The sequence below is a fragment of the Ascaphus truei genome, chromosome 5 (genome assembly GCF_040206685.1).
Source record: "Ascaphus truei isolate aAscTru1 chromosome 5, aAscTru1.hap1, whole genome shotgun sequence".
NCBI lineage: Eukaryota > Metazoa > Chordata > Amphibia > Anura > Ascaphidae > Ascaphus > Ascaphus truei.
The window spans coordinates 83,038,681-83,065,671 of NC_134487.1; the positions used below are offsets into that span (position 1 = coordinate 83,038,681).

Sequence of the window (26,991 nt, forward strand, 5' to 3'; positions counted from 1 at the left end):
CTACTGCGAGACTCCTCTCAATCACTCACCGCTCCACTGTGCAAATTCCTACACTGGCTTCCCATATTCTCTAGAATCAAATTTAAAAAACACTAGTCCTGACTTCCAACCATGCTGACCCCCCCCCCTACATCTCAGCCGTCATCAGGAAAGATATCCCTAAAAGGCCCCCCAAGTTCTTTCCATCACATCCACCTTTCCGTTTGCATTACCTCCTCTCACTCCCACCTAAAAACAAAACTTCTCCTGGACTGACTGACTGACTGACTGACTGTGTGTGTGTAGAGTGTGTGTGTAGAGTGTGTGTGTAGAGTGTGTGTGTAGAGTGTGTGTGTAGAGTGTGTGTGTAGAGTGTGTGTGTAGAGTGTGTGTGTAGAGTGTGTGTAGAGTGTGTGTGTGTGTGTGTGTGTGTGTGTGTGTGTGTAGAGTGTGTGTGAGTGTGTGTGAGTGTAGACTGTGTGTGAGTGTGGACTGTGTGTGTGTGTGGACTGTGTGTGTGTGTGGACTGTGTGTGTGTGTGGACTGTGTGTGTGTGTGGACTGTGTGTGTGTGTGGACTGTGTGTGTGTGTGGACTGTGTGTGTGTGTGGACTGTGTGTGTGTGTGTGTGGACTGTGTGTGTGTGTAGAGTGTGTGTGTGGACTGTGTGTGTGTGTAGAGTGTGTGTGTGTAGAGTGTGTGTGTGGACTGTGTGTGTGTGGACTGTGTGTGTGTGGACTGTGTGTGTGTGGACTGTGTGTGTGTGGAGTGTGTGTGTGTGTGGGTGTGTGTGTGTGTGTATAGAGTGTGTGTGTGTGTAGAGTGTGTGTGTGTGTAGAGTGTGTGTGAGTGTAGAGTGTGTGTGAGTGTGGACTGTGTGTGTGTGTGGACTGTGTGTGTGTGTGGACTGTGTGTGTGTGTGGACTGTGTGTGTGTGTGTGGACTGTGTGTGTGTGTGTGGACTGTGTGTGTGTGTGTGTGGACTGTGTGTGTGTGTGTGGACTGTGTGTGTGTGTGTGTGGACTGTGTGTGTGTGTGTGGACTGTGTGTGTGTGTGTGTGGACTGTGTGTGTGTGTGTGTGTGTGGACTGTGTGTGTGTGTGTGTGTGTGGACTGTGTGTGTGTGTGTGTGTGTGTGTGTGGACTGTGTGTGTGTGTGTGTGTGTGGACTGTGTGTGTGTGTGTGTGGACTGTGTGTGTGTGTGTGTGTGTGGACTGTGTGTGTGTGTGTGGACTGTGTGTGTGTGTGTGTGTGTGTGGACGTGTGTGTGTGTGTGGACGTGTGTGTGTGTGTGTGTGTGTGTGTGTGTGTGTGTGTGTGTGTGTGTGTAGACTGTGTGTGTGTCAGTCTACACACACACACACACACACACACACACACACACACACACACACGACTCTCCTTCCTTCCCCCCTGACCATATTGGGAGCGGCTGGATCAAACTCCAGGACAACACCCCCTAACATCCACTCCTCAAACCTTAATGGGATCAGCTGTACCAACCATATCACCCTCTGTCCCACAATGAGCAGTCACTACCTTCTGTTTCAACATTGCCCCTTACCCCCTCTAGATTTCTAGGGAGAGGGAGGAGAAAGCATAAAATAATAAAATAGCACTACGTTTATAGTTCTTGAACCTTTAATCTCGCACATTATATACGTGTAAAATGTCAGCCACGCATCAAAATCAGCCTAAACATAGGCGAGCACTGGCAGTGTGCAAAAAACCCGCGTTAAGAGGCAACTCTGTCGGTTACCATTGTGCTTGCGGAACTCCCATCCCACGATACCTTGTGTAGCATGACTCAAGGCAGTGTGGGACAACTTCAGGAAGCATAGCTTCCATTGAGAGCTCTGCTTCAGACATGGTTCAGTGTGTAGTGTTTCGAGCACTGGGTCCCTCCAGCATTGGAGGAGCTCAACGAAACCAAATGTGTGCTTGCAGCACTAAGTTCAGTGTTTTTAACGAGGCAGCTTTCTCCACGGTAACATTTTGGATTGTTTATTTGTAAAGCACTAGAGAAGGTAATTAGGGTGTTGGAAGTAGCTAATCGTTTTAGATTACCTTGCCAGAGTCATCAATATAAAAATGGTATACAGGCATACCCCACATTAACGTACGCAGTGGGACCGGAGCATGTATGTAAAGCGAAAATGTACTTAAAGTGAAGCACTACCTTTTCTCCACTTATCGATGCTTGTACTGTACTGCAATCATCATATACGTGCATAACTGATGTAAATAACGCATGTGTAACAGTCTCTATAGTCTCCCCGCTTGCGCACAGCTTCGGTACAAGTAGGGAGCCGGTATTGCTGTTCAAGATGTGCTGACTGGTGCATGCGTGAGCTGCCGTTTGCCTATTGAGCGAGATGTACTTATTCGCGAGTGTACTTAAAGTGAGTGTACTTAAACCGGGGTATGCCTGTACTCCAAAATGTGCTGCATTCCTACAGGAGGTTCAACTGTCACAGTTTAAAGATTACATTTCCCTCATATTAACCAAAACAGCCTTATATGGCTGTGCTAACATCTTTAGTGTCACATATGAAGTGGAGTGAATACTGGAGTTATACATATAGGTTCCTGTAGGAGCTCAAATGCTTGGTCCCTTATTATCAATTGTATATATGGAGGTTACCATACAGGGGAAATATAAATAGCTACAGGCATACCCCGCATTAACGTACGCAATGGGACCGGAGCATGTATGTAAAGCGAAAATGTACTTAAAGTGAAGCACTACCTTTTTTCCACTTAATCAATGGATGTACTGTACTGCAATCATCATATACGTGCATACTGATGTAAATAACGCATTTGTAACAGGCTCTAGTCTCCCGCTTGCGCACAGCTTTGGTACAGGTAGGGAGCCGGTATTGCTGTTAAGGACGTGCTGACTGGCGCATGCGTGAGCTGCCGTTTGCCTATTGGGCGATATGTACTTACTCGCGAGTGTACTTAAAGTGAGTGTCCTTAAAGCGGGGTATGCCTGTATCATACTATAATGCAATTCTCAAATTCCAATGTCATATGTAGACACAAATCCCTACATTCATCTGGTGGGGGCGTCTTCAATTCTCCTCTCCTAGGGAGTTCCATAGAACAAAAAGGTACTCGCTGTTATTCCCCTGCAGGTCCTCAGGCGTGCAACAGCGTCTGTAATCCAAGAGTATCAGAAAATGTTGTGTAGGGTGCACAGCGGCAAGAACCAGGTCATGTGGCAATAAAAACTTTGTTTATTCAAGCTGCATTAAAAAAAACGGTAGAGAGTACAGCCCTCCTCCGCGTTTCGTGCCGAAACCTGGTTCTTGCCGCTGTGCACCCTACACAACATTTGATACTATTGGAATACTGGAGTTAAAATTGGAGGTGAATACTGTACATGAAGATCTGGACTCTGCAAACTTTCTAAATGCTCTTAATAATTTGTACTCTTCCTCTACTCCAATACCTGGGAAGTCTCTCCTGCATCTTATTATACCCTCCCTGTTGCTTTTTCTGTTTACCGTTTCCTCACTCTTTTGTCAACGTGTGTTCTCCAACTTCCTCACTCCCCTCCACATCTCTCCATTTTGCCTCCCCATCACTTATGGATGCAATTACAGTGGCCACGGCAGCGTATGCCACCAAAAGAAATACCAAATTCTGTAATTGGGCACAACAGTGCACGCGACCAAGGCAGAATCCTGGAGAGAAATTAATTTGTCTCTCCATACGATAGCCGCGTGACGTCAGTATCACGTGGAGCGGTTCAGCCAATGATGGTAAACCGCTCGGGACACGCCTCCACCACACCCCTTATCGTCTCCCGATGCCACCTGCATAAGGGCTCGCTCGACAGGCTGGTACAGTAGCTTGCTAGCGTTCGCGCCTCCGCCGTGTGCTCCTTCAGCACAGCGACCTGTACTCAAACAGCAGGAGCCAGATCACGGCGTTTGGGGGCGTGGCGGGGTGTACCGAACACGTCACGGAACTGGTTCGCCTTGATTCGCTGAACCAGCTCGCGTCACTCGACTGTAGCCCAAAAGTTCAATTTGTGTTGTGCCGGCAAAATGTCGCAGCGACAACGCTGCACTTTGCGGCCGGTGGCGTTTTCCGTTTGAAAACTCCCACAGCACAACCCAAATTTGCAACGGACGTGCGCACGCCGCATCGCCTGCTGTCTGAGCTCAGCCTAAAATGCGGGTTTCACGCACGAGTGACGTCACGCGGTCGCACGCGCCCTGCAGCACCCACTATAATCGCGGCCCAAGTCTGTGCACGTACACGGCACCATTATTTATACATCTCTTTCCCAGCAACTTCTTTACCCCCTCAATAAAAAGCACCCCCACACAGCCTCTACTCCTTCCTGCGGATCTCTCCCCTAATCCCGCACGGACACACGCTATCTCTTCCCCTGCTAAATGGTGTTAACCCATCTGATTTAATACCGACTAACCTTAAAACTCGCCTCAAGTCAAGCATACCAATAGCCTGCACTCATGGCTACGGTCCCACAGTCACTCTCACTCCTACCAACCATTGTGGCCAAGCACTGCCATCTACAGCACATATTCCGTCATCTGCGGTCTCTAAATCTCCCATCATACCACTTAGATAGCAAAATATTCGGGGCAGGGTTATCCTTTCCTATTCTCTGACTTGGCTGCGCTTAATGGATTATAATTCCCTGTACTGTATTCTTTGTGAAGCGCCGAGTACACTTTTGGCGCCATATAAAGATATACATGCATAAAACGTATTGTAACATTGGGCTTCATGTTTAAAATATAATCCGAACATTCGAAAAGTTCAGTCCTAAAATAAAAGGTATTGCTTGGAGACGAATCTATATATTTCACACGTTACGTTGTCAAATTACTGGATGAGCGAGCAAACACATCCACTATACATTGTGGACACTTTGGGTGTGTTCTTTGGGGAGGGAGGGGGGGGGGGGAAGAGAAGAGGGGCCCGTTCTCTACACACCAAATGCCTTGAATGATTCCGATTAGTATTTTAGACGGTACCCTTCTTCTAATATTAACTTGGAACTGCTAGGAGTTTCAACCAAATCAATGCAGCCCCAATAGATTATTTTTTATTTAATTAAAGCGGCCAAAAAAGCCCCATAAAATTCTTGATACAAAAACATTACTGTACTTGTATTATTTTGCTACTTCAGATCATTTGCTTGAAACGTTTCAGAGAAAGTAAATATTTAAAATGAAAATTGGTAACCATGGTAACAAGCATGTTTGACATCTACATGTCAGTGATAATTATTCACCGATAGGTTTTTGATTGGTTTTTCGATGGTATCCACAATGTCGGTATAACTTTTCATACATCAATGCCTTCTTAAAATAATGACTTGTGTTTCAACTTTCGGGCAGGTTTGTTGCGAACGAGCCTGTCATTGTTACATGGAAGTGTTTTGCAGCTTGTGATATTATATTAAACTTATTTTTTTGCCCAAGTCATAATGAGTTGAAGATGGTATTCAGTATTTACATTTTTTTTGTTTGACTTCAAGACGGTGCTCGATTGTTGCCCTTTCTGGATAACTTTGTTGCCGATGTCTCGACTGCCAGTGGAAACTGGGATTATTTATAGGCTCACAATCACAATTGTGGGAGAATTACAATTGGACAGACATTAACAGAAATTTGAGAATACTAGGACAATTTGGTGACAACACAAATTGATGTTGTTTTATGTTTTGTTCTGCCCGTGTTATTAATCTTTGTCCCATTAGGTTTGTCACGGGAGACCAGGACTAATATCAGAGATCAATATCACCAGACAGAACACGAGTTTATAAAATTAATTTATTGGAAAAACAGATCCACAACTATTCAAAAGACACAATCACACATACCCAACTGGGGAAACTCCTGCCTAACTAGTCACAGGGACCTACTTGCAGAGATTTCCCCTGTTCTCTCTTTACCCAGGGCCTACAGGACTGGTTATCAGACCAGAGACCAGCACTGGATTGGACACTGCAGTTTCTCCCTGTCACAGCAACACCTCTAAGGCCTGGGACATAGTGAAATCAGCGTCGCTGAGGCAGGCTGAGCCGCGCTGAACAGATGCACAAAGCCCCTGCATCTGTAATCAGCGCGGCTATAGTTTCTCCCTCCGCATGCGTGCGAACGCTGAGAAACTTCCGAGACAGGCAAGTTTGAAATTTGCCGGTCGGGGAAGCGGGGGAGCGGTCACGTGACCGCTCCCATCCAATGGGGCTGCAGCCGGCCCGGCATTTTAACTACAGAGCCATAAGACCAGACAGAGGCAGCACAGAGAGGTGTTTGTGTATGTGTGTATATATATGCGTGTGCGTAAGTTGCAAAATGAGACACACACACACCAAAAAGCTCATGGTAGAGCGAGCAGCAGCACAAAAGTGTTTACTATGTCCCAGGCCTAACTCTCTGCAGGCTCCGTCTGCTAGGGGCCTCCCTCCCCACCTTTTTATATAAAACCATAATATTGCAACACCCAGGGCCAGGTGCTGCCTACATGCCCAGGCCTATTGGTGGGTAGAACAGCAACATAACATTTGCAACAATTCTACTGCAAACATTAACCCCTGAGGTGCTGGAACCAAGCAAAGACATATATATATACATAAGACAATACCAATGTATTACTGACAGGTAGGGTTAATGGCAGACAACCTTTATTAACAGCAGCCATAATTCCCCTTACCGTCACATGGTTTACTGGCTCATCCCACAAGGCGGTATAAAATTGCATTTTCCTAGTATTTAATAGTACACGTAGTCCTCGTGTGGCATATCCAATGCACCCGTACGGGCCGTTTTTCGATGCCGGAATGCGTAAGGCTGAGTTCAGGGTGCCAGAGACAAGAGGTGAAGGGCACGAGTCAGTCTGCTGGGCGATGTGTGCACATCATCCCCAGCAGACCTTTCCAAGCTTTCAGGAGGCGGGGCGACAGACAGCAGAATAGGGATGAGTGTTGCTGTGTTGGAATCACTCAAAAATGATTTCATTGGCTGCCGAAGTACCAGTGACGCTGCTGCAGCTTCAAAAAACAACTTGGGTTGTTCATTGAAACTGTAGCAAGCGTCAACTCCGTACTTCGGTCGACAGGGTAGCTGCTACACTGACAACTGCTATTCAGTTTAAACATTGTGTCTGCCCGCACGTAAACACGCCCCCCCCCCCCCCTCTGAAGCCGGCCCCCTGAACAAGGCCTTATCCAACGCCACTGATTAACATGGGACATACTTTACAACGGTTTCACTATATAACGCTACTTCCAGAACGGATTCCGTTGGATAACCGAGGACTGCCTGTACTAACAAAAGAAGGTATTCAAATGTTCCTGCCTTTTCTACTTGCTTATTTGTAAAGTAGGGTGTGAATTAATCTGACTACCATTGCCACAACAACTGCAAACCAGGTTAAACATGTTTCAAACTACATATATATTTCAAAGCTCAAAATTGAAACATTTCTACTTTGTGTCATTTGTCCTTTAATCTAGATTGTAAACTCATGAGCAGGGTCCTCATTGCCCTCTGTATAGGTTTGTGTTTGTTTGTATGTCGTTCAGTTTATGTAATTAATGCCATGATTTACCCCCCACTGTAGTGCAAAATATCTTGTCGCTTTACAAATAAACGATACAGCCAATGCCATTCTTGTTCAGGCAAAGAAGGCTATCTACCCCAACAAATCAATACAAAGTCTTGATAAGCTAGTACAGGTAAACCCAGTTATAACGCGGTCCTCGGGGTCCACCCCGAGACCACCGCGTTAGTAACGGGGTCGCGCTAATTTAAAAAAAAAAAATTTGCCGCCGCATCAGCGCATATTAACCCCGCGGTCCCGGCTTCCCCCTGTCACCGCGGGACAGGAGATGGGAGAGGGGATGCCCCTCCGGTTCCGGCTTCAGCTTCCCCTGTCACCGCGGGACAGGAGATGGGAGGGGGGATGCCCCTCCGGTCCCGAAGTGACAGGAGATGGGATGCCCCTCCGGATCCGGCTTCAGCTTCCCCCTGTCACCGCGGGACAGGAGATGGGAGAGGGGATGCCCCTCCGGTTCCGGCTTCAGCTTCCCCTGTCACCGCGTGACAGGAGATGGGAGGGGGGATGCCCCTCCGGTCCCGAAGTGACAGGAGATGGGAGGGGGGGATGCCCCTCCGGTCCGGCTTCCCCCCGCCGCAGTACAGGGCCCCCTGGCCCCGCCGTAGCGCAGGGTGGTCCTGCCACCCCCCCATTTCCCCCGCGCTGCACCGGGCCATCCCACCAGCCCCCGCAGCATCGGGGGCCCCCGCAGCCATCATCCCCCTCCACCGCAGCACCACCCCCACCGGCACGCAGCGCCCCCCCCCCCCCTGCAGCCACATGCCTCACCAATCATCCCCAAGGTAAGGCTGATTTATGTATATGTGTATTGGAAGGGGTGTGGGGAGGGGTGTGCAGTGTGTGTGTGTGTGTGCGTGTGCGTGTAGTGTGCGTGTAGTGTGCGTGTGCGTGTGTTTTAAATGTAATTTTTTTTTTTTTTTTAACGGGAGCCACGGGAAAACCGCGTTATAACCGAATCGCGGTATAATGAGGCGCGTTATAACGGTGTATTTACTGTAATGTCTATTGAAAGAGTAAATAGAGGTAGGAAAAGCGGATGGTCACTACTCCTAGTAACACTACAAGCTAGTAAAATAAAATTACTTTATTAGAAAAAAAGGCTGGACATCATAGTAGAACCACTCTGACGCGTTTCATCCCTAGCATGGGACTTTATCAAAGAGTATATGGTTCAGGAGACAGACACATCTTATATACATGTGAGCCACATCTGATTGGACACAACCAAATTAGACACAGCAGATCATAATAATCACATGAATGAACACGTATTAACACTAACATGTCTGTAGTACAGCAAAAAACATACATATCATATGATGAACTCTATAAAAGACTAACAACAAGAAAAGAAAATAAGAAAAAATAAAGAAAATATATAAAAATTAAAAACAAAGAATTTGGTATAATGTCAAGCAGAAAAATTAAAAATTCTAAATATGGAAAAGGTTGGTAACATTGTAGTTAGAAATGCGGACAAAGGGGGAGCTTTGGTTATATTGTCCTCTGACCAATACAAACAAGAAGCGTTAAGGCAATTATATGATGCTAATTTCTATCAACCCTTAAAAGAGGATCCTACTTCAAAATATGCCTTGGAATTTACAGAATTGTTGTCCTTCGGGAGAATTCTAAATGTTATTAGTTACAAAGAATGTGAGTTTCTGAATTGTCCACATCCCGTGATTCCGGTATTCCACCATCTCCCAAAGATCCATAAATCGCTAGTCGACCCTCCAGGACGACCAATAGTGGCGAGCATTGGATCTTTGGGAGATGGGTTATCGCGGTATGTGGACAAATTCTTACAGCCCCTAGTTTTTCAACTACCTTCCTACATTAGGGATACAGCAGATCTCATTGTCAAATTACAAGATGTTACATGGCACAAGGAATACAGGTCGGTCACATTAGATGTTGCCTCCCTGTATTCCATCATTGATCACAATCACGGCCTTAAAGCGATACGACATTTTCTTGATTTATCCACATTATCAGTTTCACATTGCACTTTTCTACAAGAATCAATATTCTTTTTACTCAAACACAATTATTTTCTTTTTGACTCACATTTTTATTTACAAAAATTAGGCACTGCAATGGGCACGAGTTTTGCACCTCCATACGCTAATTTGTTTATGGGTTTTTGGGAGGCACAATTTATTTATCACTCTAATAATTTTTTTCGTCATAATATCGTCTTTTATAAGAGGTATATTGACGATTTGACACTCATTTGGTGATGAGCACTCTTTATTTTCTTTTATTCACTATTTAAACACTAATGATTATTAAATTCACTTATGAGCACAATATTAATCACATTAATTATCTAGATTTGACCTTGTATATTGACAGTGAGATGTTTATTCAGACCGATATCTATCGCAAAAAGAACTCCAGGAATATGCTTCTCAATGCACGGAGTTGCCATCCCTGTTCATTGATAAGGAATATTCCTGGTTCTCAATTTATGAGATTGAAAAGACTCTGTTCTACCAATGACATTTTTCTGTCAAGATCAAAAGAAATGTTTGACAGATTTATAGCTAGGGGCTATTCTATACAAGACATAGACTGCATTCAGTAAAGCTGACTCTATAGACAGATACTTTGATTCAAAGAACTGGTTTGAAATCTACTAATTCTAGTAATATATCTTCAAAAACTATACAAACTCCATTCTTTGTAACTACTTATAGTGCACAATCACAATTGATTTCTAAGATAATATCTAAACATTGGCATACTCTTCTTCTCGATGAAGACATTGGCCCCTCATTATCTAGTGGCCCTAGATTTACCTTCCGCAAGGCAAAAACCCTAGCCTCCCACCTTTCTCCCAGTCTGTTTGACTCTAACTTAAAAACTGCTACTATTAGTACCATACCCAAAGGTTTTTACAATTGCGCGAATTGTTCTATGTGCCAATACGCACTACCTTCTAAGTATATAACTTATTCTAATGGGTTAAAAAAGTTTTATATTAAGAACTTTTTGAATTGCAATTCATCTTATGTGGTGTATGTTGTTCTTTGTGCATGCGGCCACAGATATGTGGGACGCACTATTAGACCTCTGAGGGTGCGCATAGCTGAACATGCCCGCTTGATCAAGAGGAAAGACTCAGTCCATCCTGTCTCCAGACATTTCACCCAGTGCCCTAGGGGAGGTATTGGCAACGTCTCCTTTACAGCCATTGAACATATACCCCGTCACCCCAGGGGAGGCAATAGGGAGAATCGATTAAATCAGAAAGAAATGTATTGGATATATACTCTTAATACTCTCTATCCCTCAGGAATGAATTCCGATTGGGAGTTGAAACATTTTTTATAGATGTATGGAGAATATTATAATACACTATATTGTTTTGTATGATCTTATTACTGATATTTGTATTGAACTATTTGCCATTTTTTTGCAATATCATGAAATAACAGAACAAGTTTTCATATGACATGCATTTTATTTTATGAATAATAGTAATAATACTTACCTGTATTTATTATGCATATTTGATTGTTATCTTCCATGATCTTTTTCTTCCATGATTACCTTTTCCATATTTAGAATTTTTAATTTTTGTGCTTGACATTATACCAAATTCTGTTTTTAATTTTTATATATTTTCTTTATTTTTTCTTATTTTCTTTTCTTGTTGTTAGTCTTTTATAGAGTTCATCATATGATATGTATGTTTTTTGCTGTACTACAGACATGTTAGTGTTAATACGTTTTCATTCATGTGATTATTATGATCTGCTGTGTCTAATTTGGTTGTGTCCAATCAGATGTGGCTCACATGTATATAAGATGTGTCTGTCTCCTGAACCATATACTCTTTGATAAAGTCCCATGCTAGGGATGAAACGCGTCAGAGTGGTTCTACTATGATGTCCAGCCTTTTTTTCTAATAAAGTAATTTTATTTTACTAGCTTGTAGTGTTACTAGGAGTAGTGACCATCCGCTTTTCCTACCTCTATTTACTCATTTGGTATGGAGCACACAGCAGTCTCTATGGCTACAGGTGATTACCATCAGCACTGAACGGAGGTGGTATCCAGCTAATCTGCACCACGGCAACACCCTGCATGCAGTCTCCCAGGTCACAGCACGGCCGATTGCCTCTGGAGGCAGACCCAGGAAGATCAGAGGGTTGGAGCGGTCTACCCGGGGACCCCAGTACTGCACAGCCGGTGAGCTCTGTGACACTACCTACACGTCATCTGTCTTGTCACAGCACGGCTGGTTGCCTTTTATTTGGGAGCCCCAGTGTGATCCTTGGGCTTGATCGCACTACCCGCGGGACCCCAGTACAGCGCGATCGCTGCCTTCGGTGACGCAGCCCCTACGTCATCTACATCGGTGAGCTGAGGGTTTGGCATACACGCCGGGCAGCAGAACAGTTGCGGTCTCCATCTGCAGATCTAGCGAAAGGAGCGCCCCGGTTCTTCGATCCTTCTACAGCTGGGAGTCCCCTGCCATATACAGGTTGGAGGGGACTTTTGCTTCATTGCATTCCACGGCTGACAAGGTGGCAGGATTACCGGTCGGGTCAGGTCAGCATTATTGGGTCTAATACTGAGTAAAAGTTAGTGAGGCTGCGGTCTCATTATTCTTTATCTCTGGTTCACATTTGCATTTAACCCCCGACTGGTGTGCCTATACCTTCATAGCCATCTTGATATTATTCTTTTACATTTATTATCCTACACCTGCCTCGAGACATTTCCTAGTTATTCCTGGACAGTGATTACATTTTTTGTTTTTTATGATTTGCAGCATTGGAACATTGGGGTTCATTCTCCACTTTTTTCTATCTATTGAAAGAGTTAACACGAATAAATGAGTACATTTAAAATCAAATAATGTGTGTGTAAATGGGAATTATAAGGCAAAGAATTGCCAGTAGAGGTGCACCCGTATTTTGGAACCCTTCGAGTATCCCTCTACACCAGTAGTTTCCAACTTTTTTGGTTTTAAGGAAACCCAAGTGAAATTCTGAGGAACCCCCAACCATCTCGAATAGCAACTCTGGAGGTCAGATGCATTGTAACTTCTTCTGTATTTGGTAATTTCCAAATGACCAGAAAATTACAGGGAACCCTGGTTGAAAAACACTGCTCTACACTTTCCATATTCCAACCGAGGGGAGAATTTCTGATATTCAATTCAGATGTTACTTAATGGGGATCCTCGTCTTGATGCCCCATGGATCTAAAATCGGATTTTAGGTAGTGTTTAATTTCGTTACCAGTGGTGGTTCATGGTCTCCTAATAACTTGTATTTTTTGGTTATGGGTAACTATATTACTATGTTTTATAATATATATTTTTTTTTGGGTCACATTTTAACCAACAAAACAGTCTTCCAACAAGGGAAGAGAATAATAAAAATTAAAAAAAAAAAACCTGGGAAGCCAAAGCTTTCCGTAATCACATGTATTTTTTTTTTAATGATTGTAGCAGATAACATAGGATCTGTATAGTATTATTCAAGGGGGCCAAAAACGTCACTTGGTATGGAGGCTATCTGCAGAATTCCACTATTCTCAGCTCACGCAATAAATATCTAGAAAACGTTTAAAAAAAAAAAAAAAAAAATATTACAAGTGCTGCTCCACTATAGACTGCTTTGATATTTTGAATTAAAAATGCAACCGTTAGGTTAATCAAAATAGCACACATTTGACTTTTTGGGAACACAATATACATTTGCACATTTCTTAATAAAACCCTTTGGCTGATAGATAAGATGTATGTTTTGTGGAGGGAAGGCATGAAGTATTCAAACATTAACCATTACCAAAGATATTAAAAAAAAAAAGTAGCAAGGAAGTTAAGGCAAGGGCCTCAGAAAGTCATTCAAAAGGGTTTGATAAAACCCAGGATATTGCTTTTCCTGACCGTACATATTAAAAGGAAGTTCGCCCGGACTATTCCAGTCATATGTACAGTGTTGTACACATTGGAAGCATGTTCAGCACTTTTATTACGACACTTCAGAATCAACCCAGCCTTTCGGCAGTATTGACAAAGGTCTACCAGAATTTTCCATCCGGAGCAAAAGAAAATGTAGCTTTATAAACAGAGTTCATTGTCGTTGAGAGAGAGGATGTTCTCTTCAATAAGAGGAGGCCGAAAGGAAGACATTTTGTGCAAATGTTTTGAGGGCTACAGATGGGCCATGGTGGTTAGGAATTGTCAAAGCAGAAACCCTGTGTCACCACCAGAAGCCCGTGAGTTTAAATAGAAGTTTTGCCCCAAGCAAATTTTCTCTCTTCATCTCTAGGCTCTGGAGAGAGCACCACTTTAACATCCCTGACAAAACGTAAAATGAGATAATGATATATATATATATATTTTTTTTTTTTTTTTGGAAAGGGCAAGACAACCTTTCTTAAAGTAAAATGCAAAATATGTAAATAATGGAGCAACATGGACTGCTGCTTTAACCATTTGGTTGCTGGAGGGGCTGTACCACAAGAGTGCCAAAGCCCCACCAGCAAACTGCAAGCACGGCATCCCCCTGCTTTACAGATTGTTTTCTAGGCGAGATTGCAAATGCAAGCACTATGGCAGGGGAGCGCAAACCATCTGCGCTGTGCCCCCGCCTGCTCAGCACCAGTGCTCGCACCCCTTTACATAGGATACGGCGTCAAAGGATGCCGCAGGGTCCTGTGACCTCGCGGCGCCATTTGACGCACATGGCCCAAGCCAAGTCAGTTACAGAGGCCTCGCGCACTGCCTGGCATTTAATTTAAATGCCTTCAGGAAGAGCGCGGGGCCTGTGCAACCACCGCACTCTCCCTCCCCCTCAAAAAAGTTTTTGGACCCATGCTCTAACGGCAGGATGTAGCCAGTCTTGGACGTTTAGTCACCATCATTTAACCGCAACATTTCCACAATCATTTTGCCGCAAGTGACACTCAGCCACGGTCACTTCAATAAGTCCCTTACCCAAAAACTAACGCTACCCCAAAAACCTAAGTTAACCCCCTACCCCCAAGACTTGCCTTATCGTAGAAGCAGCCGGCGGCAGGGGGTGAAGTAGTGTAGTCCCTCTGCGGCTAAACGCCAGCAGGGACTTTGTCACGGAAATGTCCCATTCCATCACGTAGCCACTACGTCATAGGGCCCCCAGAGTGCCAGACATAGGGCACGTAGTAGCTACGTCTCGGGGCACTCAATGAGTTAAGTGACAGGATCAAGGCTAACAGATCACTGCTTCAAAAGCGCAACTAACTTTGGAACAGAATATTGAAGTCTTGGGCATGGAGCTGAAACGGTACCGACTTTACATTTTCACATATACGCAAACCTTTATTTTTGCCGTAACAAACAGCAATCCATTTTCTCATAGGTAAGAGAGAAAAAAAATCTGCAAAGTAAAGTTGTTATGGAGTGAAGGATCTAGGTGCAACATGAAATTAATGACAAGCGGAAAGAGAACAAGATTACCTTGACTATGAATTTCATAGTTTAAGTTCTAATGGCACCCGGCTAACCGAACTCCAGCGTGTTAAGATCATAACGTGTAGCTGTATCATTTTACAGTCATATGCATTTACAGTGCCCCCTCCCCCCTTGGTGCTAAAATGAGCCTGAAACAAACTGTGCAGCTGGCAACTTCAAGACTGAACTGGTTAAAGTATTAAGGTACAGTAATTCGAGATGATCACTTTGCATGTTAGAGTAGTAGATTTTTTTTTTTTTTTTAAACCTTGTTTGTTACATTCACCTTGTGAAGCAAACGCCTGCTCTCTAAACCATAAAAACACATTTGTACTTGTCCAGGAACAGGATTGTGTTTTTTTTCTCTGCTTTCAGGCTGTCAACACTCCCCAGGCCTCGCTGAGACAGGCCGCGTTGTGACATGCGCACGCACTTCCTTCGCAATTTCTGGCTGTTCGGTGGGAGTTTTCAAACTGAAAAGTCCACTGGCGGCAAAGTGCAGCGTTGTCGCTCCGACATTTTGCCGCCACAACCAAAATTTAAATTTGTTCCTACTGTCGCGTGACGTGAGCTGGTTCAGTCAATAAAGGCGAACCAGGTCCGTGACGTATGCGTTCCGCGCCCCCACCACGCAAAAAAAACCCCGCAGCTTTAAGAGATCGCTGGGCTGCAGGAGCGCGTGGCGGAGGCGCGAACGCAAGCACGCTACTTCAGTGGTCTGTCTGAGCGAGCCCTCAGCCTAACTGTTGCGATCCCATGTGGGATTCTTGGATTCAGCCAGTTGACTTGGCAACACCCCTGTTTTTACCAGGATGGACTGCTCCTCCTCTTGCCAGATGGTATTGTCCCCTTTAATTTCCCATCAGCCCAGACCAGCATGCGGTCTTAATATCAGCAGCCATCTCTCCTATCCTGGTAAAGTTACTGATTTTTACCTATCCCTAGATCTTGCATTTATTTAGCCCACTTCCCTCATAGCTCCCCTTCCCCTCCATTGCTCATGTCCCAGTGTTCCCTCAGTACTTTCCCCCCCCTTTTTATTTGTATGTTGCTGCCCCAAATAAACACTTCAGCAAGTAAGAAGGTTTCCTTGCTCGATAAATGGAATGGAGTTAACCTGCCTGTCCCTACTCCATCAGGGTGTGCATGGGCCAGAACAGTAATAATCAACTCCACAGTAGACAGTCTGAGACAGCTACAGGAAGCAGGGCTGGACCGCGTTGACGCTGAGGCACGATCGGAGGCGGGGGAGACTGAGGGAGGCGGGGCAGTGACGTAGCGGGTGATTCGTCAACGTCACGGCGCCGTGACGTTGACGCTGCTCCTCGCTGATTGGATGTTTTCAGCCAACAGTGCTCTGAAAAACAGCTTGGCTGTCGGCTGAAAAATCCAGCGTCTCAGCACGCCTGCGGACGCTCGCGTGAGCCCCCTCTCAAGGCATCCTCATTGAGGATGCAGGGGCTCAGCGCGGCCTGTCCTTCTATGGACTCGGCCTTATACAGAGCCTGCAGCTTTAAAAACAGTGTCACAGACAGAAGCTGCAGCAATGCTTCACAGATACCTGCATTATACACAGCACTGTCGCACTCCTATCCTGAAAGATTGCAGCACAGCTACATAGTGAGGTACAGCCAACACCAACCCTAGCGCTATGTCCCCATGGCTTCGGCTACCAAGGGCCACGGTCCGGACATCCGCCAGGACATGTGTCAGAGCCACGGACACCTGTAAGTACAGCTAACTCTACGCGAACCGCGGCAGGACACTGGTCAACACCATCTGAGACACTCGCCCATCGCTGACGCAGTTAACAGACCGCACGCCACAAGCACCTGCAGCATGGCAAAACTCAGACATTCAGACACCACACATGAGTGTGACAACTCAGACGCCGAGACAGCTACACAACCGCAACAGATTCAGGAAGGCGCATGATCTAAGAAAGAGGACAGTTACACTTACACAAAAGGCCCGCAAAAAATATGAAGCCGACATTGACGCCCACCGCGACAAGTTAGAGAAGGCCTGGGAAAAAAACTGGACTTGAAATGTGTGCTGACAAAATAGAGAACAGTCCTTGGCGCACAACCAGGAGATGGAATCCTAGATGATACAGTCCTGAGCCTCAAAGTAGGAATCAGTTCGTATAGAAGACTTTCCTGGGATGACTTGGTGATTGAACGATATCTTAAAAAAAAAAAAAAAAAACCATTGCGCAGTAATCTCTGATGGTGGAGATCTCACACACTCAGCAACTAACTACTTACATAAAAGCAATTAGTGAATGACCTTGAAAAGGTATCCGACTGGAGATTTGAGTGCGTGGGACTGGATGGCCGTTGATCTCCGTGTAATCTGCACTTCTGCCTTCTGCACAGCTTCACCAATATGCAGCCACGGTATAAATATAATGCAATTAGAATGCAAATAGAGTAGTACTGTAACAAATAAGATCACAAACAATTGCACTCACATGCTGAAGGATCATAACAATCGGATTACAAATGTGCCGTCCGCAAGCTTGGGTGTCAGGTGTGGAACGTGGGTGATGAGGCTGGATCTTGTAGCCGTCTCCTCCTCGTGGCCACGACTCGGAGACCCAGTCCACTTCTGCTCACGTCACCAACCTTTCCCCTCCTCAGCCCGCTGATGCATGTTCAAACCTAGCTCCCCACACCAACCAGCAGTCATCGCACATCCAAACCTAGCTCCCCACACCAACCAGCTGTCAACGCACATCCACACCAAGAAAGAGGCGACTGCAATGTCCCTCCCGGCAACCACCATTGCGCCAAGCACACACTCCGCACATAGGTCAAAGACGCACGATTGACCCCACAATCCAACGCTGTAAACGTAGACGGTGGACAGAGGAACATAACAGAACGCGACTGCCCACACCCCCCCGCAAGACCAACATACGTATGCATCCGGCCTAACAGACATGGACAAGTACATGATCCGGCGTGATATGGTGCAAACAGGACTTGCCAACTTCCACAACCGTCCTAAGAATGACAGAATATGGAAGTCAAGAGTCTGGACTTCTCTGCAAGGGAAGAACTCAGCCTGCTAACCAAATGGTTGGGGAAAGAATCTGCAAAGAGGGTCACTGCAGCAAACGTAAACCACCCCAAAATAGGTCTTGACTTAGTATGGGAAACGCTAGAGTGCTATGGTAGTCCCGAGGCAGTGGAAGATGCACTCAGAGTCGACAACTTCCCCAGAATCACGGTCAAAGACTATTCGAAGTTACGAAAGCTCGGAGATCTGCTGCAGGAATGAGTCTTTAAGAGCAGATCAATCTTTATCAGGTCTTAACGTCTTAGACCGCTCATGGAGTGAAACCCATCTTGGAGAAGCTACCTTAAAACCTCCACGAAAGATGGTCTTCGTCAAGTTCAAAATACAAAAAGGGAGAGACAAGTCACCTTCCCCCCCTTCCCATTTTGAGCTTTATTCGTGAAGCAGCCAGAACAAAAAATGATCCCAGCTTCATCCTAGGTACACCAACTGCAAGCAATCTAAAGAATGAAGGATCGGTGACAAGATACGGTAGTACAAGATCACCTATCCCAGTCCACAGGACAGACGTGGCAAACACCTACACTTCGCAATCATTCTACCGCTCCAAGCAGGGAGGCAGGGGACCGAAATCAGAGAATGCCCCATACACAAGAAGCCACACCCACTTACCACCTGTTTTGGGTTTAGGATGAATCCCATAAAGGAACGCAAGAATCTACTCAGTATTTGGAGTTTGCTTCAGGTGATGCGCTTCCATAACTCATCTATTCAAAAGTTGAAAGAAGCCATCAAAATGTACAGTGTGCAACAGTGACAACAAACATGTAACATTTCTACATCGAGAGACGCCGACACTTGACCAACTCAACAACCCTTAGTCCATGGCAAAGCATGGCAGGGAGGAAAAAGAAGAGAAGTCAACATCTGTCACATCCCACTGCACCAAGCTTTGCGGAGAAGGACGTGACCAAAGGACCTGCTCCAAAATATACCTTGTTGCAGTATAGTCTAAGGGACAACCTGAGAGGGCTATTGCAATGTTCGACAAACCTATACATTTGCTCGCACCGGGCGAGTGGATTTAACTCCCGGGCGAGTAAATATTGGCCCAAGCAGCACACGTTTGGTACTAGGTGGCGAGTAGATTTTTTTGTGTGGCGAGTAGATTTTTTGGTGATTTGTCAACCACTGGCTATTAGGATGTACGCAAATCGATCAGTGAAGTCAGAGTTCTTTAGCTTGTTCAACACACAATACAATGCCTCACCCTACACACTCAGAACCCGTGCAGGACAGACTGAGACAACAGGGAGGAGAGCAAATGGCTACATCATATGTTCAGTAGATTGCAGAGTAAAGATACTTCTCCCTACACTGTGCAATGACATGGCGGCAAGCAGGTACGAAATTCCCACACCAGACGTGGCACGTCCTCACCCACACCTTAAGGGGGTGGCTGACCGCATCCAGCCAATAGAACAAGATGCCAAGATTTTGCACTGCACGGCAGGGACATCCTGAGGGCGCACAAAATCAGCGAACAGCGCAACAGACCCCGCAGCGCCCCATTTGCCCAAAGACGCGACCTAGGATGGGTGATAGTGGGCAATGTATGCATTGGCAAAGGACAGAAACCCGACTACGTTAATGCTCGCAGAATATAATGGAACGTCGACACACCCCTCCTCAAAACATGTCTTTGCCATAGCCAAGTGACAGGAAGGCCTAGCAAGGAAGAAAAACAAGGCCATACCACAAAAACATCTTCATATCAGGGGAATGTGACAATGTAACGAAAAAAGGTGACAGGTCACAGAAGTCCCCTTTTAATTGCACAATCAAATTGAATAACTAAAATATATAAATATCCTCAGCATGGACTTAAAAGTCCCAGATAAATTGAAATAAATACTTAAGGCAATATCCACTGAGACTAAACATAATCCACAAAAAGGACCATATATGCTCACTGAGAATGTCTCATAGCCTAAAATATAAACAATGACATCCACTAATAAAATCCAAAAAATAAAAAAAATAAAACTTTAATAAACCATATATAACGTCGAAACGCAAGTGACATTAAAAAAAATAAATAATAATATGTGATGTTAAAATACCCCTGTAGGGGAGCGGGTGGGAGAGGGGCAGCAACAAACAAGGTAGGGAAATAATCTATTAGTTCTATGATTATATATATATATATATATATATATCATAGTATCCCTAATTTTGCTGCCAAAGCTATTGAGCTCTGTGGGTATGAGTCAGGGTGAGCAATAATACACTACAGGAGCCTAAGTAGGTAAGAATGCAGTAATCTAATCATCAAGTGACATCTGTATATATAATAGTCAGCCCTGGGGGAGTATAAGTGACTGCAATCCCCAGTCAAAAGCTCCTGATGTGCCCAAAGAGGTAAGCAACATCAGTGGCAGACAAACAGAAGTCATACAACCGTGCTCCTTAAGTTCCTGTGCTCGACCAGACCAAAGTAACTCAACAGATGCTGCTCAGCTCCACGAGGATTCCCGCTCTCGGACGCCCACGAGTGACGTCACACCACGACGCGCGTTTCGTGTGATGCTTCACACTTCATCAAGGGGGGGAGGAGCCAATACTGTGGATGCCTCGATCACAGTTATACCTATGGCCAGGAAGGGGGCTGGGCTAGAATGTCCAATCGATGCGCACGCTGCTGCGGGTTAATCTACCAGCTAGCGTGTGCATCAGGAAAAACGGAGATTAGTAATTAAATAAATTGTAAGAGGTGCATGAAAATGTGTGTATTGTCATGTCCGTGTGCACACTCAACACAGCCAGGGGCTTCAGCACTCAGATGTATGTATATGTCCACCGAATGCACCATATCCCTAGCATCTATATTTAAAGGCATATATACATAGTGTGTGTGCAGGTATACACAGAGAGAAATAAATGTGTGTAATCACACGTGACAATGGCCTAGGATGTTTAGTAGTCCAGATGACAAGACACGATGAGCCAAATTCAAAGGAAAAGAACGATCTGAAGTTGATTGATAAAAATCTTCCAAGATAAAACAGACAACTCCGCCTCCACTCCATGGACATCTCCTAACCAAAAGGAAAGGGAGTTGAGAAGTTACAGATCAGCGGCATGATGGGTTAGCGACTAGAGCTACAGACCAGAACCCTGCAGACCACCCTACTGGGTTAGTGTCTACAGCTCACCCTCAGAGGACAGCATTGCTTACAGAACCAGAGTCTGAAGCAGATGAGATCCCATCGGTTCCAGCAGATACAGGTAAATTAACAATTCCAGAAACAGCTACAGAAATCCACTCTGCAGTCTGTGTTGTGGTCACAAACGTGACACCTGAAGATACGCTAGGACTTAATCATTCCTCTAAATGGACAATGCTCCAGCGAGCGTTTGCACAGTTTAGGCATACTACCACTGCTCTCAACCACACACCTGGTGGTAGAATAGACCGCTGTTGTGGTAAGCCTCCTTACAAAAGACAAAGTACCATCAGCACAGTGACGAGGCAAAGATTGTCGTCCCCAGTTCCGTCCAAAGGGGGACCCATACAAACAAGACCAACTGTGTCAATTGAAAAGGGAACCTCTCTAAAGGAAGTTCCTTCTGGAAACAGAATCCTACGACCAACAAGGGCGACTCCACAAGAACAGGTGGTCGCCTTACCAATCCCCACGTGTGCTTGGAACACACAGTTGGAATTACCCAACCAACCAGTCTTCACGACCCTGGAGGCAAGTCCAGTCCGACTTCCCCCATGAGCCTTGACAATGCTCATGGACGCGATTCCAGTCTTTGTCGGAGCCAGAACCTTTGCCCAGATTTTGGGGACTTAGTGTCCACCACATGGGTGTCCCCAACATTCATGGGCTCACCCATTTTAAGGACTCTTAACAAATAATGAGTACCCAGCCATCTCGGATTGGTGCACCTACCTCGACACCTGGAGTGCCAAAAGACTTGAGCCCACTGGTACCGGTCAGTGCCATCTGTCATGCATACATGGACTGTTTATATATTGTTATATTTATGTGTTCCACATGTTTATATTAATATAGTGGTATCTACAGATACCAGACGTGTTCTGGAACAGGATTGTGTTTCTGTCTTCAGGCTACAAGCACTCCTCAGCCTAGCTGTTGCAATAATGTTGCGATCCCTTGTGGGTTTCTTGGCTTTAGCTAGTTTCCTTGGCAATCCCCCTGTCTTTTACCAGGATGGACTGCTCCCCCTTCTTGACAGGTGGTATTGTCTCAGTTAATTTCCTATCAGCATGCTGTCTTTTAATACCAGCAGCCATCTTGAGCAGTCATCTCTCCTATCCTGGTAAAGTTACTGATTTTTACCTCTCTATATCTTGCATTTAGCCCACTTCCCTCATAGCTCCCCTTCCCCTCCATTGCTCTCATGTCCCAGTGTTCTCTCCGCACTCCCCCAACCCACTCTTTATTTGTATGTTGTCGCCCCAAATAAACACTTCAGCAAGTAAGAAGGTACCCTTGCTTGATACATGGGATTGAGTTAACCTGCCTGTCCCTACGCATCTATCAGGGTGTGGCTTGGGCCAGTACAGTACTTAGTACTTTCATTTTCTAGTGAATGTCCTCACTTAACAAATCATTTTGTTTTACATGTGTTGCGATTGTTGATAAAAGGGACATTTATTGCTGCACATTTATAACCTCCCACAATTCCAACCGAAATATATACAAACTGTGCACCGCATGAGGGCAAACAAGACCTTTTTAAAAATTGCATTTCTGCACAAGTTCTATGGTAACGTCCATGTACAATAAACCATTTCTTTAGAGTCCGCTGAGCTATTTGCAAATAGAAGATGAGTTGTGTTTATGGTTGGTTTCCTATCACTTAATATGTAAAACAAAATTCCTTTAAAAAGCAAAACAAAAACTAAATTTCACAGACTAAATCAATGAGGAAAGAATGCAGAAGGCCACATGTAGCTTTACCTACCTATTCCCAGCCGTTTATCCCAGTTACTTAAGTCTGTTTCCGCTCATAGGAAATAGTATGCCATGTGCAGATTACAGTATTTTTTAGTTTTCTTCTTACAATTCATATAAAATTAGCTAAACGAGACTTAAGGGAACTGTTGCATTCTATAAATTGTCAACAAACGTTGCAGTTTATTTTTAGGATATCTTGCCTATCCATGAGCATGTTAATACAGTACTGAAGCAATGCCCAGCATGTCCACGCAATTCGAAACCAACGAAGGAAAAAATTTAATTCCACTGGAGTGAAGAACACAAAATAATATTTCAATAAATTAAAGTTTTCCCAAAGCTATGCCACACCAGTGAGGGGGGGGGGAAATCCACACAACATTCAAAGAGCGAATGTACAGTACAAATTTTGATTGCAACCCAAAAATATGTGTGTGTGTGTGTGTGTGTGTGTGTGTGTGTGTGTGTGTGTGTGTGTGTGTGTGTGTGTGTGTGTGTGTGTGTGTGTGTGTGTGTGTGTGTGTGTGTGTGTGTGTGTGTGTGTGTGTGTGTGTGTGTGTATATATATATATATATATATATATATATATATATATATATATATATATATATATATACACACACACAAAAGTTATGGCAAGAAACTGTGTCAATAAGTGATGTGTAGTGTAGAAAGCAGTTTGGTGGTCAAGCTACAAAAATAATGAACAGTGTTTCTGGTGGGAATTTAGGACCATGTTGGCTACAGCTCAAAACGAGAAGCCTGGAATCTGATTCTCACTATACAGAAAACACCACTTCAAACAACTGCCTCTTCCCTTCTCATACATTGACTTAGGCCGCTCTTATAGTCCCAGTGACGTCACGTCAAAACAAATGTATCGAACCCGTTGAGTGCGCTTATAGTAGGAGTGGCGCGACAGCTTGGTAGCGAGCGCATTCAATTAGATTTTTTTCAGCGACCAAAGCGTCGCCAGGACTATAAGCGCGACCTTCGGCTACAGAGACAAGCAAATTTCTTTTTATGTCGCTCGCTGGTGGCTCACGTGAGCGTTTCACCCAATAAGGGCGAACCAGCACCATCACGTCATGGCCGCCCCCCCCCCCCCGCACACATGCGCACCTAACTGGCCAGGAAAAGCACGGCCATGCAGAACACGGTCACGGCGCTCAAGCGCTCGCTGCAGCCTTATGGCTGTACTATAGTGGGCACGCGGCAGTTATAGTTGGCTATGGTTAGTTAGCCTTTCTATAATAGGGCCGCGCGCGCACGGTAGTGAGCGTGGAGCCGGCCGACAGGGGAGAAGACAGGGAAAATAAAGTTTGTGTCGCTACCGCCACTGTAATGACTCCTTGTAGACCTCATATGGAGAAGACACAACTGCAAAACATTTATAGTGTATTAACGTTTCTTACTTGTATAAACACACAACACAGAGGAGAAAGGGACATCTCACGCTTTCCCCGCTGGAAAAGAGCAAGGAGTGACTCTGGGCGCACTCCAACCCTCTCTCAGATCAGCTTCCCGGCGTTTGTGTACACACGTGCACAGTTTCCATAATCCGCGGCTCTCACTCGTGTCTGGGATCCCTCTGCTTACTGCACGCATCGCCATCGGAAGCTGATCCGAGAGAGGGTTGGAGTGCGCCCAGGATCACGCCTTGCTTTATACCAGCAGGGGAAGCGGGAGATGTCCAGTTCCCCTCTGTGTTGTGTGTTATATAAGTAAAACGTTAATGCACTATAAAGGTTTTGCAGTTGTGTCTTCTCCATATGAGGTATACAAGGAGTCCCTAAACCCAGAGGATTTTAGTCTATGGGAGTAACAGTATAAGTGTGATCAGTGTTTGAATGTATTCACTGGGTATTTTGCACAGTCACTGCACTGTTGATTTCAATTTGCGCCATGAACACTTGATGGTATAGTATATTCATCCAATTCCAAGGGAATCAAACCTATGGGTTTTAACGATCTCCCCTCATCAGGGACCTCCATTTCTTTATCCGCAGACCGCTCTAGGAAAAAGGGCAGGTCCATACTGCCTGCGAGCACGTCCATAACGTAACCCATGTGAAGCGGGTGCGTTTTTTGTGGACATGCTTGACGCGCCACTGGGGGGGAGGGGGGGGTGGCATAACAGTGACATCACGTAGCTGATTCGCCCCTCATTGGGTGAACCACTCACGTGGCCTGCCAGTCATGCCGAGAAATCCATTTCAACAGATTCCTCGCGCAACGCGCGCTCCCTAATGCTGCTGCGTGCGCCCTATGGGCACAATCAAGGAGTTAAGGCAATGTGATTGTGCGCGCGCTCGCGCGCATCCACGAGGTCTGCGGCAGCATGGACTTAGCCCAAGTTGGTTTTCTGGGGTGTTAAAGAGGACAATGAAAAGAACGTGCCACTGGTGATCCCCTCATGCAACCAAGCTCCTGCGACTTCAAACTTTTACTCTCAAAGGAAACACGATCATATAAAATTGTACACAGACAGTACTGTGTGTGCGCACGCCAATAGCAGGCCAGGTATGGTCACTTTGAATAACTACTTCAGTTGTCCTGCTAATGACTGGATTCCAGCAAGCCTTTGACCTTTCTGCAGAAAGAACTTCAATTCTAGGGAGTTTTTCACATTGGCTTCAATAAAGTAAATTAAAGAACATTTAAATTGTGGAAGATAAAAAAACTGGCATGACATACCATGTGTGTTAACCCAATGCCCTGCATACAATGCAAAAGAGATCTGTTGCTACATGTGGGCATCCAAGTCAACAGGGCATATAAATTTTTGTGCACTTTCTAGGTTTTTCTGGGACACAAAGCACACCCCAAGCAATATATGGTCATTACACAAAAAAATAATAATAATCTACACGCTTCTCTTACCACAACACTGACACTTTGGTAGGGGGGAAGGTGGAGTAAATCTAGTGTGGTGCCCAACCAGGGGAACTGCACCTTGAAGCTCGAATAGAAAATCCAGCGAGTCATTTCTATCATTCCAATCTGTAAAGAGCTAATGTGACCCCAGCGATATACTGTAGCTTACACTATGCAATATCCCACTCACGTACCGCGTAGAAAAAGCAATAAAGACATGTATTAGAGCCAGATCCTAGAAACGCTATGCACACAAGCAGGGATTCGGCATCGCAGACACACAGGCCGCACGCTGTAGCAACCCCACAATAACATATGCATCCTCCAGGCAACACGAGGCCTACATACACAGAAATCACACATCGCGGAGGAGCCCGGGGCCCACGGCAAACCCACTGATACAGCCACAGGGACCCCCGCTTCTCCCGCACCGCCGGGGGTCTCACATTCATACCAGGCCCAGCTCCGCACACAGCTCCCCGGCTCTTTTTCCGCCACACCCGGCTGGTACCTGCGGGGGATCAGGGGCCGCCTGCCTCCCGTCTGCCGCGTGTCAATGCGCCGAAGGTCCGAGGAGCAGACAGTCACAGGAAACGGGTCCCGGCAAGGCTCAAACCGCTGCACTTCCTCCCTCTCTGCTCCTCACTCAGCGCCTCGAGGCCGCATGCCCGACCCGAGACAGCTACACGAGCAAAGCGCGAGAACACCGCACGGCGGCGCTCGACAGCCCAAACACGACACAAACAAGCGCCGCCGCCATCTTGACTGCCGTGGGGTGGGCGGGGCCTATGTGACCGCCGCCAATCATCTCGGCCGTCAGTTGAAAGGAGAATGATGGATAGCGAGGTTTCAGGTGCATGTCCCGCGGGAAAGAGGAGGGGGGGACATCTCTGACGTTGGTGCTTTTTCCATCAGGGATGTATGGGAGTTGTAGTCACGAGACTACAAGTACAGGGACGTCGCAGGGTCAAAAAAGCTACAGTCTCCTTTATATATAACTTTGCAGAAAAGTGGCCTGCAGTTGAGGGAATCGCACGTTTGCTGCTCTCCCT

The 26,991-nt window shown here is 45.5% G+C and overlaps 1 protein-coding gene across 4 annotated transcripts in view; it reads right to left on the minus strand.

Annotated features, from left to right (window-relative positions):
- The window catches only part of SCAF11 (SR-related CTD associated factor 11), a 71,454-nt gene extending 44,723 nt beyond the window's left edge, over positions 1-26,731 (minus strand). For 2 of the 4 annotated variants that reach the window (XM_075600127.1, XM_075600128.1), the window contains exon 1: positions 26,451-26,729. The gene's annotated coding sequence lies outside the window, so the exon portion shown is untranslated. Of the gene's footprint in view, positions 1-26,450 lie in introns of all 4 variants that reach the window. The other 2 variants (XM_075600126.1, XM_075600129.1) reach the window with 2 other exon arrangements.
- Positions 26,732-26,991: the final 260 nt, after the last annotated feature.